Here is a 15,322-nt window from a genome sequence, read left to right on the forward strand (position 1 = left end):
GTATGCAGGTGCCCAAAGAGGTCAGAAGAGGTGTCGGATTCACCGGAATGCGTTACAGGCAGCTGTAGTGTGGGTGCTGGGAACCAAACTCCCATCCTTGACGAGAGCAGCTGTGCTGTTAAGTGCTGAGCCATCTCTCTAGACCCCAAATGATTTCTGTGCCCTACAAAGGTATCGTGGTTATGAGGCATGATGTTTATGACACCATGGAGATTTTCCTGACCTAAGTGAAGGTTTTGGGTTGCCCTTGACAGTTTAGCTGCTCACTGTCTCCCTCTCTCTGGCACCTGGTATAGGGCTACTTTATGGGGGAGGGGGCACACATGCTAATTGATATATTGAGTGAAGAAGACACCCTGGAGGACAAAGAAAACCTGATAGAATAGCTGAAAGTCTCCTTGGCGGGGGTGGGGAGGCAGGGACAGGTCCTGGGCTTCTCAGGGACACGGGACACCTGAGACAGGAGAGGTAAGTGTGAGGAGTGCCTAAGAGCCACTACTATCTGCTGATACTCTGGCAAGTGCTCACCCCAGGCCCCAGCATCCTAGACCAGCAGGTACCAAGACCAGGAGGCACCTGGTTATAGTCTCTCAGCCGGGCTGAGTGAGAAGTGTCTGTCACCTTGTTTAATGTAAACTGTTTGCTCTTCATGGCCAGTTACCACACAGGAGAACAGCAGGTATGTTTATAATTACTTCCTATAATTACCTTCATTTGGTGGTGCTGCCCAACTCTCTGCTACCCCAGAACAAGAACAAGGTGAAAACACCCGGGTCCCACTGCTGGCCTCTCCTCTCAGTGGAGAAGGAGGTGGGATCCTGGCCTCACTCCCACTAGAGGAAAGACTCCGGTGACCAAAGCAGGTCTTTCCTCTGCTGCCAGTAAGAGACATATTGTCCCCAGCACCTGCTGGCCTGGGCTCAGTGTCTTACCATCTCCAGGATCACACAAACACTCAGCTGAATGCCTTTTAACAGGCTCTCTACCGACACTTCTAGCAGCCTCCCCAAGGATCATTCCCTCTCATTTCCTGGCCTGGGGCAGGAGTCACCTGGCTCTACATCTGGGGCTTGGCTGCAAGGCTCTCAGAGCCCCACCCATATGTCTGGATGCAGTGCCTTGGGCTGGTGTATCCTGCACCCCCTCCCTTGCCTTTCCATCTCATTAGTGCCTCTTGTTCTTCACCCTCACCTTCCTCCTCTCCTGTTCCATCTCATTTGTCCTTGGTTTCTACAGTGACAGCCACCACAGAGATGCCCCTCTGATCCTCCAGGTTCTAGCCAGCAGGGAGCTGAGAGGAAGTAGAAGCTGCAAAGAGCACAGCCAGGCAAGCTCGGCTGCCATACTGTGAGGCTGACTTTGCCAGGAAACAAAGAAGAAGAGCCTTGGGCTTCTGGAGATCCAGCCTTGTGCTAACTGGGTTTCGTTACCTTGACACAAGCGAGAGTTATCTTGGAAGAGGGGACCTCAGTTGAAAATGGCCTCCATCAGATTGGCCTGTAGGCAAGCCGATGGGAACATTTTCTTGATTAGCGATTGACGTGGGAGGACCCAGGCCACTGAGGGAGGTGTCAACGCTGGACGGGTGGTCTTAGGGTATGTAAGAAAGTGGGCTGAGCAAGCCAGTGAGAGGGTTCCCCCATGGCCTCTGACTCAGCTTCTGCCTCTACTTTCCATCGTGACTTCCCGTCTCCTTCTCCTCCTACTCTTCCTCCTCCTCCCCCTCCTCCTCCTCCTCATTATTATCGTGGTAATGGACTGTAAGCTGTACAATGAAATAAATAAACCCTTTCCTCCCCAAGTTGCTTCAGGTCATGGTGTTTATCAGGGCAATAGAGATGTAACCGGAACAAGCCTCAAGTTTCCAATACGCCCTCATCCTGTTGCGTGTCTCGTCTTAGTTCCGGGATCGGGCTGCGCTGCCAGCTTCCTCCCAGCTTCCCTCGAATCCAGGAATAAAAGACACAGACATACACAATTGTTCATTTTCAATTTGCCTTCTTGGGCCAGTTGCTGGGCGGAAGGTACAGGAGGAAAAGGGAGACACAAGGAAGGAGAGAGGATTTTGCCAAGCTTCTGATGGAGAAGGGTTGAAGAGCCATGTGAGATCTCAAAAGGGAGTGGCCACGCAGGCCGCTCCTACAGGCGGGTAGTCAGAGGCATTTAGCAGGGGCTAGATGGGACTAGCTACTAAGGTTTAGGACAGGTGGGAGGAGCAGAGCTAAGAGTATTAAAAAGGGCACATTTTCCAAATGGAAGATAGTAGCACCTAGCAATTGTGCCAAGAAGGCGAGTTGGTAATGAACAACTTTTGTGTGTTTGTCTTTTATCCATGGATTCAAGGGAAGCTGGGCCGGGGCTGGTAGCGCAGCTCCTTCCCGGAGCAGAGGTAGGTAGCGCAAAAGCTACATGCAACATCGTCTCCATTGCGTCCTTACCCAGCACATCACCCTGGGTGTTTTCTTCGCTAATCTGCCAGCCTCTCTCCTTAGGAGGGTCACTCCACAGTGGTCAGCCTCTACAGGAAGGCAGCCCTTTGGAGACCTGGAGTCATTGACTGTTTTTCCTGTTACCCACTCAGTTCCCCACAACCCTAAACTATCTCCAGGCTGCATCTCTTGGACCCTTCAGTGATAGCATTATTATCACCTGACAGTTCACCTACAGGGACTTTAGCCACTTTCCACTCACTCCAGTTCCAGCCATTGCCTCCGGCAGCCACCATCCTGAGGCATGAGCATCCATCTTGATCTACCCCTCAAGTGGAAAGAGCCTGGCACTGTGGCAGGGGATTTGGGAAGACTGGCAGTCCCTGTCTGAAGCCTGCACCATCCTGCCAGAGCCTGTGTGTAGCTTCCTGCCTTGTCGGCTAACAAAAAGACTCCATGAGTTTCACCTTGAAGCCCGTTTTTGCACTGGGTGCTGAGCGCCAACCCATGGCAAGGAGCCCAGGAGATATTCCAAGGTTCGCAGTCAGGAGCGCAGGCTTGGCAGGGTTTTGTGCACTCTGTTTTCCTCTGGGACTTTTGGTGGAGAGGACCAAGCATACACTATTCCTGTCCAAGAGGCACATCGTCCATGATACCCTGCGCTCACAATGCTTCAGTGACAGCTTCAGGTGAGATGCTGGGGCTGGACCTCAGGGGAGTGCTCCATCTCCCACACCCTGAGCTTAACCTTGGCCTGACCTCTCTGTCCCTTGTGCCTTCCTCTCTCCTCGTTAACTCTCTCTTCCAGGTTCTCTCAAGCCCCACATCTCATGGAATCCCAACTCAGTACCATCTCAGTTTACCTCCAGGTAGTCACCACTGTGTCTCTGTCACTTTTTCCATCAAAACTCATGCAATGCAATTGAAGGTACCTGTGAGATTTGAGGTCTTTCTCACCTGTATAGGAGCTTGCCTCGTGCCTCTGCCTTCCAACTGGGTTTGATGCACAGGAAAGAGAACCCTCAGTAAACAGCGAGGGTTAGAAGGCTGGGAGGGGTGCATGCCAGGGGAAGGGGTCTGTGCCAGGGGAAGGGTTCTTTGTCAGGGGAAGGAAGAAACTGAGGAACAGGCAGGCTTGAGGTTTACAAGGCCTTTCCCCATTTAGGAATTGCTCAGCTCTTGTAGGAATTTCACAGGCCTGTGGAATCCTCCAGCCATGGAATCCACCCATCTGCCCCAGCCCGGGCACTGACAGTGTCTCCCTCATCCAAACTCATCTGCTATTCTTCTTAAAGGTCCCCACAAAGCAGAATTCCACAGCTTCCCTTCCTTTTGGGTGGTCGCAGTGAATTTTTTACGTTCTTTGTGGTCAGGGAAGTTCTTGAAGCCTGGATCCTACATTTCAGAAGCCATTTTAACCCCCACTCTCCTCTGAGTTAGTAAAGGTGAGCTAGCACTATCAGGACTGGACAAGATCTTAGCGATCAGTCAGTAAAGTGACTTTCAAAGCCAGGTGTGGTAGCACACACCTGTAAACCCAGCATTTCCAAGGCTGAGGTAGGAGGCTGTCTTGAGTCAGTTAATTTGAGCTAAGTAGCAAAAGCCAGGCCAGCTGAGGCCACATAGTAATCTGTCTCAGAAAACCAGAGGCTGGGCAGTGGAGGAAGGGGAGAGGGGTGAGAGGACACTGTGTCAAGTTGTTACTGTTTTCTAAGTAGCAAAATCCCTTTTCCAGAAAGTAGAGACTCTGAACTCTAAAATGTAAGACTGGCAAAACCCGAGCAGACATGATTGCCATAAAAGGAGGGTGTTCCCACCCACTAGGGCACAAGGATCCCAGATTGAAAGCCCCTAATCAGGTCAAATGGAACACTTTTTTTTGGATAAAAAGTCTGCAGCCAAGGGAAGTGATGTCCCCTAGGCAGGACGTCAGCCCGCACCTTTCCTGATATGACATCTACTTGGCAACTTTGCTGGACCTCAGTGAAAACTGCTAAAGTTTATGTTCTGAAGATATTCTGTTAATTGATTGATTTAAAGACAGAGGGCTCACTATGTTCCTCAGGCTAGTCTTGAACTCGTGAACACAGCCCTCATGCTTCAGCCTCTAAAACAGCTGAGACCTCCTCAAATGGTGCCACCATGTCTGATTCAAAGATGTATTTTTATGAGCGTGTTCCAGTCTCATTGGTGGCTATGCGGTTCTCATTTTCTTCCTTATGATATTTGGTACTTCAAATGCCAAAAAAACTCAACGAGAAGCTGGCAAAGGGATTTGTACAAACATGTTTCGCAAATCTCCAGATCTTTGAGCTAAGATGGTCATCACATTTTCCCAAACATCCCCACATAGAGCCATGGAGGACGGCCCATCTTTCTCCTGTTATTTACTCATTTGTTTCTCTTGGAGTGCAGTTGGAGCACACACAGTGCGATTGCAAGAAAGATCCGACTGGAATGAGAAATGGCAGTGCCCTTTGTGCTGGGACTCATTAGGCCTCCTGCCCCAGGGATCTGGGAGGCCCAGGGAACGATTTCCTTCTTGGGATTTTTAACATAATCCTCTCTTCGGAGGGTTGAAGGGCCTGCTGGTTGCCAGTGCAGAGGCCTGGGTGGATTCTGCAGGAGCACATTCCCTTCCTGGCACTAGGACCAGGCCTCCTCTCAGATCTCCCATGAACTCCCCTACCTTCCCCACCCACAATCTCTAACTGGTTCCCACACCCCAGACCAGGGGACTGAGGGGCGACTTTAGGGAGTAAGTTCAACAGGGTTTGCTGGGACAGCACCTCCTGGCCACTCACTCTCCACCTGCCTCCTGGAGGGCATTAGCTAATGCATACATGCATACATGCATACATACATACATACATACATACATATATACATGTATGTAGGTGTATGTATGTATATGCGTGTGTATGTATATATGTACATATGATGAATGGAGTGTGCCATATATGCATGAATATATGTGTGTAGGTGTTGTATGTGTATATATATGTGTGTGTGTATATATATATACACATATATATGTATATATGTGTGTATATATATATGTATATGTATATATATATATTGGAGTGTGCCAGGTATGTATGTATCTATGTATATATGTATGTATGCCTATATGTATGTATGTATGTATGTGTGTGTGTATATATGTATGTATATTGAGTAGAGTGTGCCAGGTATGTATGTATGTATGTATGTATATGTATAGGTGTGTGTATGTATGTATGTATGTATGTTGAGTGGAGTGTGCCAGGTATGTATGAATGTGTCTAGTGTGTGTGTATATATGCTGAATGGAGTGTGGCAAGTATGCATGTATAAATGTATATGTGTGTGTTTGTATGTATGTATGTATGTATGTATGTATGTATGTATCATGAGTGTGGAGTATGCCAGGCACTGAGCATCCATTTGCAAATGCTCAGTATGAACTGGGAACCTTGCAGTTTCTTTAGTCCTGTCCATGGTGACAGGAGCAGCATTGTGCTCACTATTGCATAGATGAAAGCACTGGTCTCTCACAGGGGCTTGGCCCAATGTTAACTCCCTTAATCTTTGTGTACATTACTTCATCTAATACTAAAAATAACTGTTTGGGGCTTGGTACTTAAGACTACTGACTGCTCTTGCAGGGACCTGGGCTTGGTTCCCAGCTCCCATATAACATAACAGGTCACAAATGTCTGTAACTCTAGTTCCAGGGGATCTGATAGCCTCCTCTTCTAGCCTCTGTGGGCATCAGGCATACACATGGTGCTTGTGTGAGTGTGTGTGTGTGTGTGTACATACAACATAGAGATAAATAAATCTTTAAAAATTAAACCAAACAATAACGAATTCCCTTTTCTCCCCTACTTACCTGGGGTTTCACTGTGTCTGTCTCGGCTGTAGTCAAGCAGCTGAGATTACAGGCATTGCCACTGTGTCCAGCAAATAGTTAATTCTTACTGGATACCCAGTGTGTGCTAAGATCTCCAAGTGACTACATGAATGAACCTTATGAATGTGGTTACTATCAGCATCAGCCAATTTTACATCTGAGGAAACAGAAACACAGAGCTGGTCACGTTCTTTGTTGTATCTTCAGTTAGTCTGGGATGTCATTCTTCCACATTTCAGGTATGGCATGATAGGTTGACTGAGGTGAGGGCTTTGAAGAGCTGCAGTGTGGCTGCATAGAATCTTAGCACCGCCATGGTCTGGGGCTTGAGTTCAGCACCACAGAACAAACAGCATCCTAAACTCTGAAGTCAGGCTCGCCTGAGCCTGCCTTACCAGACAGGCCGCATGGGCAGAGGCAGACAGACATGTTAGCTGTCTCTTCCTACCTAGCGCCTTAGCTCAGCGTCGTCTCAGGAAATCCGAGAGAAGCTTAGCAGGGATGGGGGATGGGGGAAGTCTCGCAAGACCATGGTCACCTCAGAGCTCAGCTGGGAAACTAATTCTGAGCTCTGTCACCTGGACATCTCTCCACAAGCTGGCACTGTGATATGGCAGCTGGTTTCCCCAACCCAAAGGCCCATGAGCAGGTCACTGTCTCTTTGTAACTAACTAACTAACTCTCCACAGCAATAGTCCATAGTTCTGCCCCACTCTACCCATTCCAAGCCAATCAAAACCTCCAGCCTGCACAGAAATAACAAAGGGTTCCATAAAACTGTGACAACAAAGCCAGCTGTGGCACATGCCTGTAATCCCAGCATTTAGGAGGCAGAGGCAGGAGGACTGGTGCAATTTGGAAGCCAATCTTGTCTCTATAGTGGGCTCCAGGCCATTCAGGGCTATGTAGCAAAACCCCATCTCAAATGTGCACAAAGACAAGGAGGTGGCTACTCACAAGTCCCTTTAACTTCTGGGCTTCCTTTCCCTTGTATGTAAAATGGGGGGGGGGGGGAGAATGTTAATGTCCTCAGCTCAGAGTTCATCTAAGGCCTCAATGAGACAATGCCATGAAGCCAGAACAGAGTCTGCAAATTGAGCCCTCGTGAAGACCAGTCGATGTATCACGCTGCTCCGGCAGGGATCCCGTCTTTCTTGATACCGTCTGTCCCTCCATTGCCTGTCTAGCTCAATGCCTAGCACTTCCTCTCCCTACAATGTATGTCATCAAGTACCGTCGGTGTCAGGCTGCGAGTGGGGAAGAGACATTGCCTGCTTTCACGGAGCATGCCTGATACAGTCATGATATGCCCCGCAGCGGCATATCCAGAATACAGGGTCTGGAGTACCCATAGGCACTGGCTCCTGCTGCCACCAGCCTGCTCTGCTGACATGGTCTAGAACCATGAACAACCCCAGGCCATTATCACTTTCCTCTCACACTGCTTCTATGGGTCCTAGATTGCCAGATTCTTCCCCCACCCCAAATATTTCTTTGTTGTTCCCCAGAGAGGCTTGCCCAAGGGCAAGCACAAGTTCCAGAATTTTTCAGCCACCTCCCTGTGGCCAATAATAACTGTGACTTCCTGAGGCTTGTTATCAAGGTACAACATGTTGCCCTTGAGGGTGCTTGGCTGCACTGGCCGCTGCTTGGCACTAAGGAGAATGGCACAGTGGACCACAGACGGGCTGTGGACCAGGAAAGGATGGAATGTCACAGAGGAGCAGTGAGCGGTCTTAAAAGTGCCTGCTTGCCATATCCAGATCTGAGCTTCAGTTGGGATTTAGAACTTGCCTCATTCTCATTGTTTGTGAATGGAGTCTTATCTGCTCAGTGGGGTGGGCACCCCACTACCCTGCCAGCTCTCTGGCTGCAATCTTTAGAAACTTAAATCAAAAGAAACACTTACAGGGCTGGAAGATGGCTCAGAGGCTAAGAGCACTGACTGCTCTTACAGAGGACCTGGGTTTGGTTCCTGTCACCCACATAGCAGCTCACAACAGTCTGTGACCCCAGTTCTGACCTTTGTCAGTACCGGGTACTCATAAAATGTATATGCATACATATATGCAAGCAAAACATTCATATGCATACAATAAAAATAAGTAAATCCTTTAAAAAACATTTTCCCACATGCAAGTTAATTAACTGGAGTATTTTGTTATAGTGATGGCAAGATGACAAATATAGGAGATATCCCAGGGACCCAGCCTATGTGGGCACTCCAGCTCTCCCAGGGACCCAGCCTACGTGGGTACCCCAGCTCTCCCAATGACTGTCTAAAGTTCTGAGTCCCTGTTTTAAATTAGGTTCTGCTAAAATAACTCATGCGGTTGTTGTGCCTGCACTGGAGCCTCAGCTGATAGTACTGTGCTGTGCTGACCTCACCACTTCACAACAGAAAATATCCTTTAACAAAACATAGGAAAAACATAATCCTAAAATAAAAAGATGCCTTGTGGATTTTATTAAATCAGTCTCATTGGAAACTTCAGACTGAAGGAGAAGAGAGTTTCTAAGAGAAAGAACACAGGTAGAAATGAAGAGCAGCCCTGAACTGGGGCAAGAAGATGCTGAAAAGGACATGGTGTCCACTGACAACATGTTTAACCACAGCACCAGGAGGGCTGCCAGCCTGGTGCCCACCATATGCAAAGCCCCTGTCAGATACCATAGATCATGTGATTTCTATCCTAGCCCAGACTGGGAAACAGTGAAAGTTCTGACAGACTGAGGGTCTGTCTCAGAGAAGTAGCCTCTGTGATCTGTAGTAAACATTTGTGTACATGTATGTATCCATATGTGTCTGTATGTGTGTGCATGTGTCTGTGTCTGAGTGTGTATATGTGTATCCATGTGTGTATGTTCATGTGTGCATGTGTATACTTGTGTGTATCCATGTGTATATGTGCATGTGTGCATTGTGTACTTGTGGTTTTTGTGTGTTTCTCTGTGTGTACATGTGTGTATCTGTGTATGTACATGTGAGTGCATTTGTGCATGATGTATATATCATTGTGTGTTTGTATGTGCACGTGTATATTTGTATGTGTACATGTGTGTATCTGTGTGTGTATCCATGTCTGCATGTGTACGCATGTGTGTATCTGTGTGTATGTATATATCCATGCATGTATGTGTGTGTACATGTGCATATGCATGTGTGTATCTGTATGTGTATGTGTGTGTGCATGTGTATATATGTCTGCATGTGTGTACATGTGTGTGCATGTCTGTGTGTCTGCATGTATGTATCTGCATGTGTGCATCTACTTGTGTGTAGTATGTATGTGTGAGTGTGTCTATGTGCTTTGTCAGGACTAAAACACAGGGCCTTCTTCTACATTCCTGATGTATGATTTGAAGTAGAAACAGGTCTCAGAGGGAACAACTGGGAGCAAGGGGAGCTGGGAAAGGAGTCATCTGAGGGGCTGCAGCAAAGCAGCCATGATGTATTAAGGCTCATTGGGAAGTCTGGCTTGATGTTTGGGACCACGGAATGTCAGCCAGCCACCCTTGCTCTGCGGGCTGTGGCTCTGTTAGTGATGTGGAGGCTTCAGTGCTTGGAGCTGAGCCTGACTGAGGAAGGCACAGGCTCAGGGCTGGGAAAGGGGTGGTGGAAGTAATTCTTGATAGGCTAGCAGTCTGGCTGATCAGGCCTTGAGAGTTCCTACCTAAAGCCACAGGTAGGAACTCTAGAGATAGCAATCTCTTCAGTAGTGAGAGATATGTTTTCCATTTCCCCTCCAAAGTTCATGATGGGGGCTGGAGAGATGGCACTGATGTTAAAGTCTAGGCTCATAACCAGAAGTTTATAATGGAAAATTTCAACATATACAAAACCAGAGAGAATGGCACCATGATCTCCTAAAGACCACCCATCACCCAGTAACAGTGGTCATCAGTGTCTCGATGTCTAGCTCAGTCTTCGACTCTGCCCTTCTGCATGTGTGACCGAATGAGACTGGGGGTGGGGTATTAAGTCTAGTTAGTTCCTTTCCTTTCCTCTGTCCAACAGCCGCTGGGGAGCTGGCCAGCAATCCCTAGAAGAACATGAAGGGTTCTCATGGGAGCTAAAGAAAGAAAAAGAATCCTTGTAGTTGATCAGAGCTGTAAACAAAGGTAGTTGAAGTTGGGTGACCAAGGATACAAAACCTCATGTCCAACACCCGAGGAGCTCAGATGTCTGGGACCAAATGTGGACACATTGGGCGGGGTTCTTCTTGACCCTTTCTATCGTCTTTCCTCTGTGCTGTGTCCATATTTCCTCTTCTTAGAAAAGGCACTTCATATCAAGGGAAGGCAGATCCTAATGACCTCATTATAGCTTGATTGTCTCTTAGAGATCCTTTCTCTGAAAAAGTCCTGTTCTAAGGTGCTGGGGGTGAAGACTTGGCATGTGAAACCTGGGGGGAGGGGAAGAAATGCTGAATGAATGCCTTGGAGAAACACAAGCCCTCCAAAGGGTCTCCTTAGATGAGAGATGGGCTGGGGAGAAAGGTCTTAGGGTGAGGAGAGGCATGTTAGCCAGCTCCTAACAGACACTGGTGTTCCAGGGTAGGCATGAAATCTGAGACAGTAGGTCCACAGGTGCCTCTGGGAAGAGACATGACTTGTGGCTGGACATCTTAGTCCCAGAAGTTAAGCACTACTTGAGAAAAGAACCCCCAAAGGATTTGAGGTGAATATTTTATTCAGCTTCTAGTAATGGATCTTGGGGATTCAGAATTCTTTTGGAAAATTGGAGAAGTAAAAATTGGATATTTCTGGGCTAGAAAGATGGCTCAGTGGTTTAGAACACTGACTGCTCTTCCAGAGGTCCTGAGTTCAATTCCCAGCAACCACATGGTAGCTCACAACCATCTGTAATGGGATCTGATGCCCTCTTATGGTGTGTCTGAAGACAGTGACAGTATACTCACATACATAAAATAAATAATTTTTTAAAAAATTGATATTTCTACATCCCTTCAGTTAACAGAATATACTCTCGAAACATAAGGTGGGGAGGCTGGATTCCTATACGAGAGCACACACACCCAGCCTGGGCCCTTGACATCCCAGAGACAATTTCAAGGACTCAAGATACACACATGCAAACAGACACACACAAATATATAATTTCAAGGGGGCTCAGCCTGAAGCATTTACGGCCCACGCCTGCCCCTTATGTAATATATCATGCCCCTGAGGTTCAGAAGAGAGAACTTGCCCTTAGACAGACACAGGTACGTCAGCAGTGTAGAATTCTCAAGCCAATGGGAGCCTCTCCTGGTGGCTTTCTCAAAAGTTTCCCAGAGAAGTAGACATGCATTTGTGCCCCACAGTGAGGTCCTCTGTGAGCTGTGTCTCACAGCATAGCCAACAGCTGCTCCCTGAGCTGGCTCACAGAGAGCCGGCAGCCAGTTTGAGGGACCTTGTGTTTTGTTGTCTTAACATGTCAGCCATTCTAATAGATGAATAGTGTCCTGGATTCTTCCAGCATGTCCCCATACATTTTATAAGAATATCTTTGCTTTCTATCCCAAGAGGGCATTCCAAATTCACCTTGTTCTTTTTCCAGTCTGGAATAAGCGATTCATCAAAGGAGTCCTGGTTTTCAGAGTTTTAGACATAGTTTGACAAAAAAAAGAGAGGAAGGAAGGAAGCTAGGGAAGAAGGAAGGAAGGAAGGAAGGAAGGAAGGAAGGAAGGAAGGAAGGAAGGAAGGAAGGAAGAAGTTAAGGAGCAATAATGTGTTGTGAAGAAACCATCACAAAATATGTGCTTCTTTTCATAAGATTTCACATTGTATGGTGAGATCATTCTCCCATGCTGGAGAAATTCCTGTATATAGAAACAGCTGAGGCCTTCCACGTCAAATCCATCTCCAGAATTATCTCTCGCATTCCTTTCTGAGTCACCTGGAGAGATTGGCTTTCATTCTCTAAAACTAACTTTCACCTACAGAGAGACTGAGACCAAGACTGAGCCAAGCAGCTCAGGGAAGTGAGATGCTGACATGGTGTCTTTCTCCTCACTTCATGGGAGGGCAGCCGTGACCTGCTGGCAGTGGGAGACCTCATCCTGGTCCTTCACACCACACAATGGCAACATGATAATCGCCTGTGGTCAGCTAGAATGAAGATAAGTCTTTAGAAGACAGAGAGTGGCTGCCACAGCCTATTGTGTAAGAATGAGGGATATAAAACTTAGGTGTAAGCTGGCTGCTTCCAGCAACACAGAATGTCTAAAGACGTTAAGAACTCAGGGTTTTTTTCTTCCTTTAAAAAAAAAATAGATTTATTATCAGGCTGGGAGAATGGTATAGCTTTATTGAGCTATAATTGGCACACATAAAATACCCATACTTAAGTAAACGATTTGATCAAATTTTTTAAAAAGATTTACTTATTTATGTATATGAGTACACTGTAGCTGTCTTCAGACACACCAGAGGACGATGTCAGATCCCATTACTGATGGTTGTGAGTCACTATGTGGTTGCTGAGAATTGAACTCAGGACCTCTGGAAGAGCAGTCAGTGGTATTAACCACTGAGCCATCTCTCCAGCCCCCAGTTTGATCAATTTTAACATGTTTTAAACAATTGTCCCTCAATATTCATGGAGTTTTAAATCCAAGACCCTCTATAGACACTCAAATCTATAGATGTTAAGTTGTACAAGTAGGGGTTTCTTTATTACATTTTCATACATACACAGAGTGTTCTTTGACCGTATTTACTCCCTCCATCCCCCCTCCCCTCCCCCTTCACATCCCCAATGCTTTCACTCCTGTATCCTCTTCTCCCACCCACACAGATCCCATGTTGGAGAGTCAACCCCTGCTACTTGTCTTTCTGAGTCTGTGTTATTTCATTAACAACGATCATCTCCAGTTCCAATTTTTTTTCTCTAAACAACATAATTTCACTCTCACTTATGATTGCCCAAAGCTTCACTGGGCGTGTGTCCCACAATGTCTTTATCTTTATCTGATCCCTTGGTGGGTACTGTTATGGTTTGTATATGCTTGGCCCGGGGAGTGGCACTATTAGAAGGTGTGTGGCCTTGTTGGTGTGTCACTGTGGGTGTGAGCTTTAATACTCCTATCCTAGCTGCCTGGAAGCCAGTATTCTGCTAGCAGCCTTCAGATGAAGATGTAGAACTCTCAGCTCCTCTTGCACCATGCCTGCCTGGATGATAATGGACTGAACGCTCTGAACCTGTAAGCCAGCCCCAATTAAATGTTGTCCTTACAAGAGTTGCCTTGGTCATGGTGTCTGCTCACAGCAGTAAGACCCTCACTAAGACAGGTACCCAGGCTGGTTTCACATCCTGCCTGTTGTGTAGAGTGTGGTAGTGACCATGGACAGGCAGGTGTCCCTATAGTAGGGTGATTCCCGTCTTTGAGGTATATACAGAGAAAATACAGCTGGACCATGGATTATTTGCCATGGAAGACTAATTTAGATGTCTACTGCAGTGTATTAGAACTCCTTTTTCCCCAACCTTCGTTATTCATGCATTTGTCCCTCCCTCCCTCCCTCCCTCCCTCCCTCCCTCCCTCCCTCCCTCTCTCTCTCCCTCCCATCCTTTCTTGTATAATAACCATCCTGACTAAGGAGAGATGGAAATTTTTTAATTTTAAAAACATTTTTTAATTTAATTACTTTATTTTATAGATGTGGGTGACTTGCCTGAATGTATGTCCGTGTACCCCATGCAAGCCTGGTGCCAAGGAGGCCTGAAGAGAGCATTGGATCCCCTGGAATTGGAGTTTTAAATGGACTTGAGCTATCATGTGGTTGCTGGGAATTGTACCCAGGTCCTCTGGAAGAGCAGCCGCTGGTCCTAACTGCTGAGCCACCTCTCCACCCCAGATCTTAATATATTTTGGTGTACAATTCACTGATAGCTAAGACTTTAATATATATTTATTTTTCTTTCTTTTTGAGATAAGATACTAGCTGGCCTGGAATTCCTTCTATAGACCAGCTTGGCCTCAAACTCACAAGGATTCTCCTGCCTCAGCCTCCCATGAGATGAGATTAAAGATGTGTACCACCACTGCTGGCTTGCTCTTTCTTTCTTCCTTCCTTCCTTTCTTTTTCTTTCCTTCCTTCCTTTCTTTCTTTATCTTTTTTATAATTTTTATTTTTAATGAACCTAAACCACTCTGTTTCTCCCCCCTCTTATCTCTCTCCTCTCTGTGTTTCTGTTTCTGTCTCTGTCTCTCTCTGTCTCCCTATCTCTCTTCACTCTTTCTCTCTCCTCTCTTTTCTCTCTCCTCTTTTCTCTCTCTGTCTCTCTCTGTCTCTGTGTCTCTCTCTGCCTGCCTGTCTGTCTCTGTTTGTCTGTCTGTCTCTGTTTGTCTGTCTGTGTCTGTCTCCTTGTCTGTGTCTGTCTCTCTCTGTCTGTCTCTGTCTGTCTCTGTCTCTGTCTCTGTCTCTGTCTCTCTCTCTCTCTCTCTCTCTCTCTCTCTCTCTTTTTCAGGATTGAACCCTTGTGATTGGACCTAAGGATTGGGCCTTGTGTCTCATTGAATTTACACCCTCAGACCCTACCATTTGTATTTCTTTGAAAAATTACCAACTCTGTTGCCTGTTTATCGATCAGATCATTTTTGCTTTTGATATTTACTCTTTGGAGTTCTTAATATATGGTGGATATTAAATGCCCTGTCAGATGAAGAGTGGGCACAGGTTCTCTCCCTGGCTGTCTGTGGTTCTCTCCCAGGCTGTCTCTTCATTCTGTTGCTCATTTCTTTTGCTGTATTAAAACCTTTTAATTTAACAGACACAATCTTTATAGAAAAACATTTTTATTGTTTTCCTTTTGCAATTTCGTTTAGGTGTGTGGAGAATAAGCAATATTACAAAGCATGTGTGACGGTCGGAAGACATTTTTGTGTAGTTGTCTCTGTGCAGGTTGTGGGAATTGATCTGAATTCACCAGGCACACAAGGGAAGTACCTTTGCCCACTGAGCCATCTTGCCTACCCTCAAAAATATTTTC

The 15,322-nt window shown here is 46.6% G+C and overlaps 1 long non-coding RNA gene across 1 annotated transcript; it reads left to right on the top strand.

Annotated features, from left to right (window-relative positions):
* The first annotated feature begins 2,781 nt into the window (after positions 1 to 2,781).
* Positions 2,782 to 15,098, top strand: LOC143434010 (uncharacterized). The gene is made up of 3 exons (XR_013103152.1): positions 2,782 to 3,118; positions 13,423 to 13,532; positions 13,990 to 15,098. It is a non-coding gene; the product is annotated as an uncharacterized LOC143434010 (long non-coding RNA).
* Positions 15,099 to 15,322: the final 224 nt, after the last annotated feature.

The sequence above is a fragment of the Arvicanthis niloticus genome, chromosome 12 (assembly GCF_011762505.2).
Source record: "Arvicanthis niloticus isolate mArvNil1 chromosome 12, mArvNil1.pat.X, whole genome shotgun sequence".
Taxonomy (NCBI): Eukaryota; Metazoa; Chordata; class Mammalia; order Rodentia; family Muridae; genus Arvicanthis; species Arvicanthis niloticus.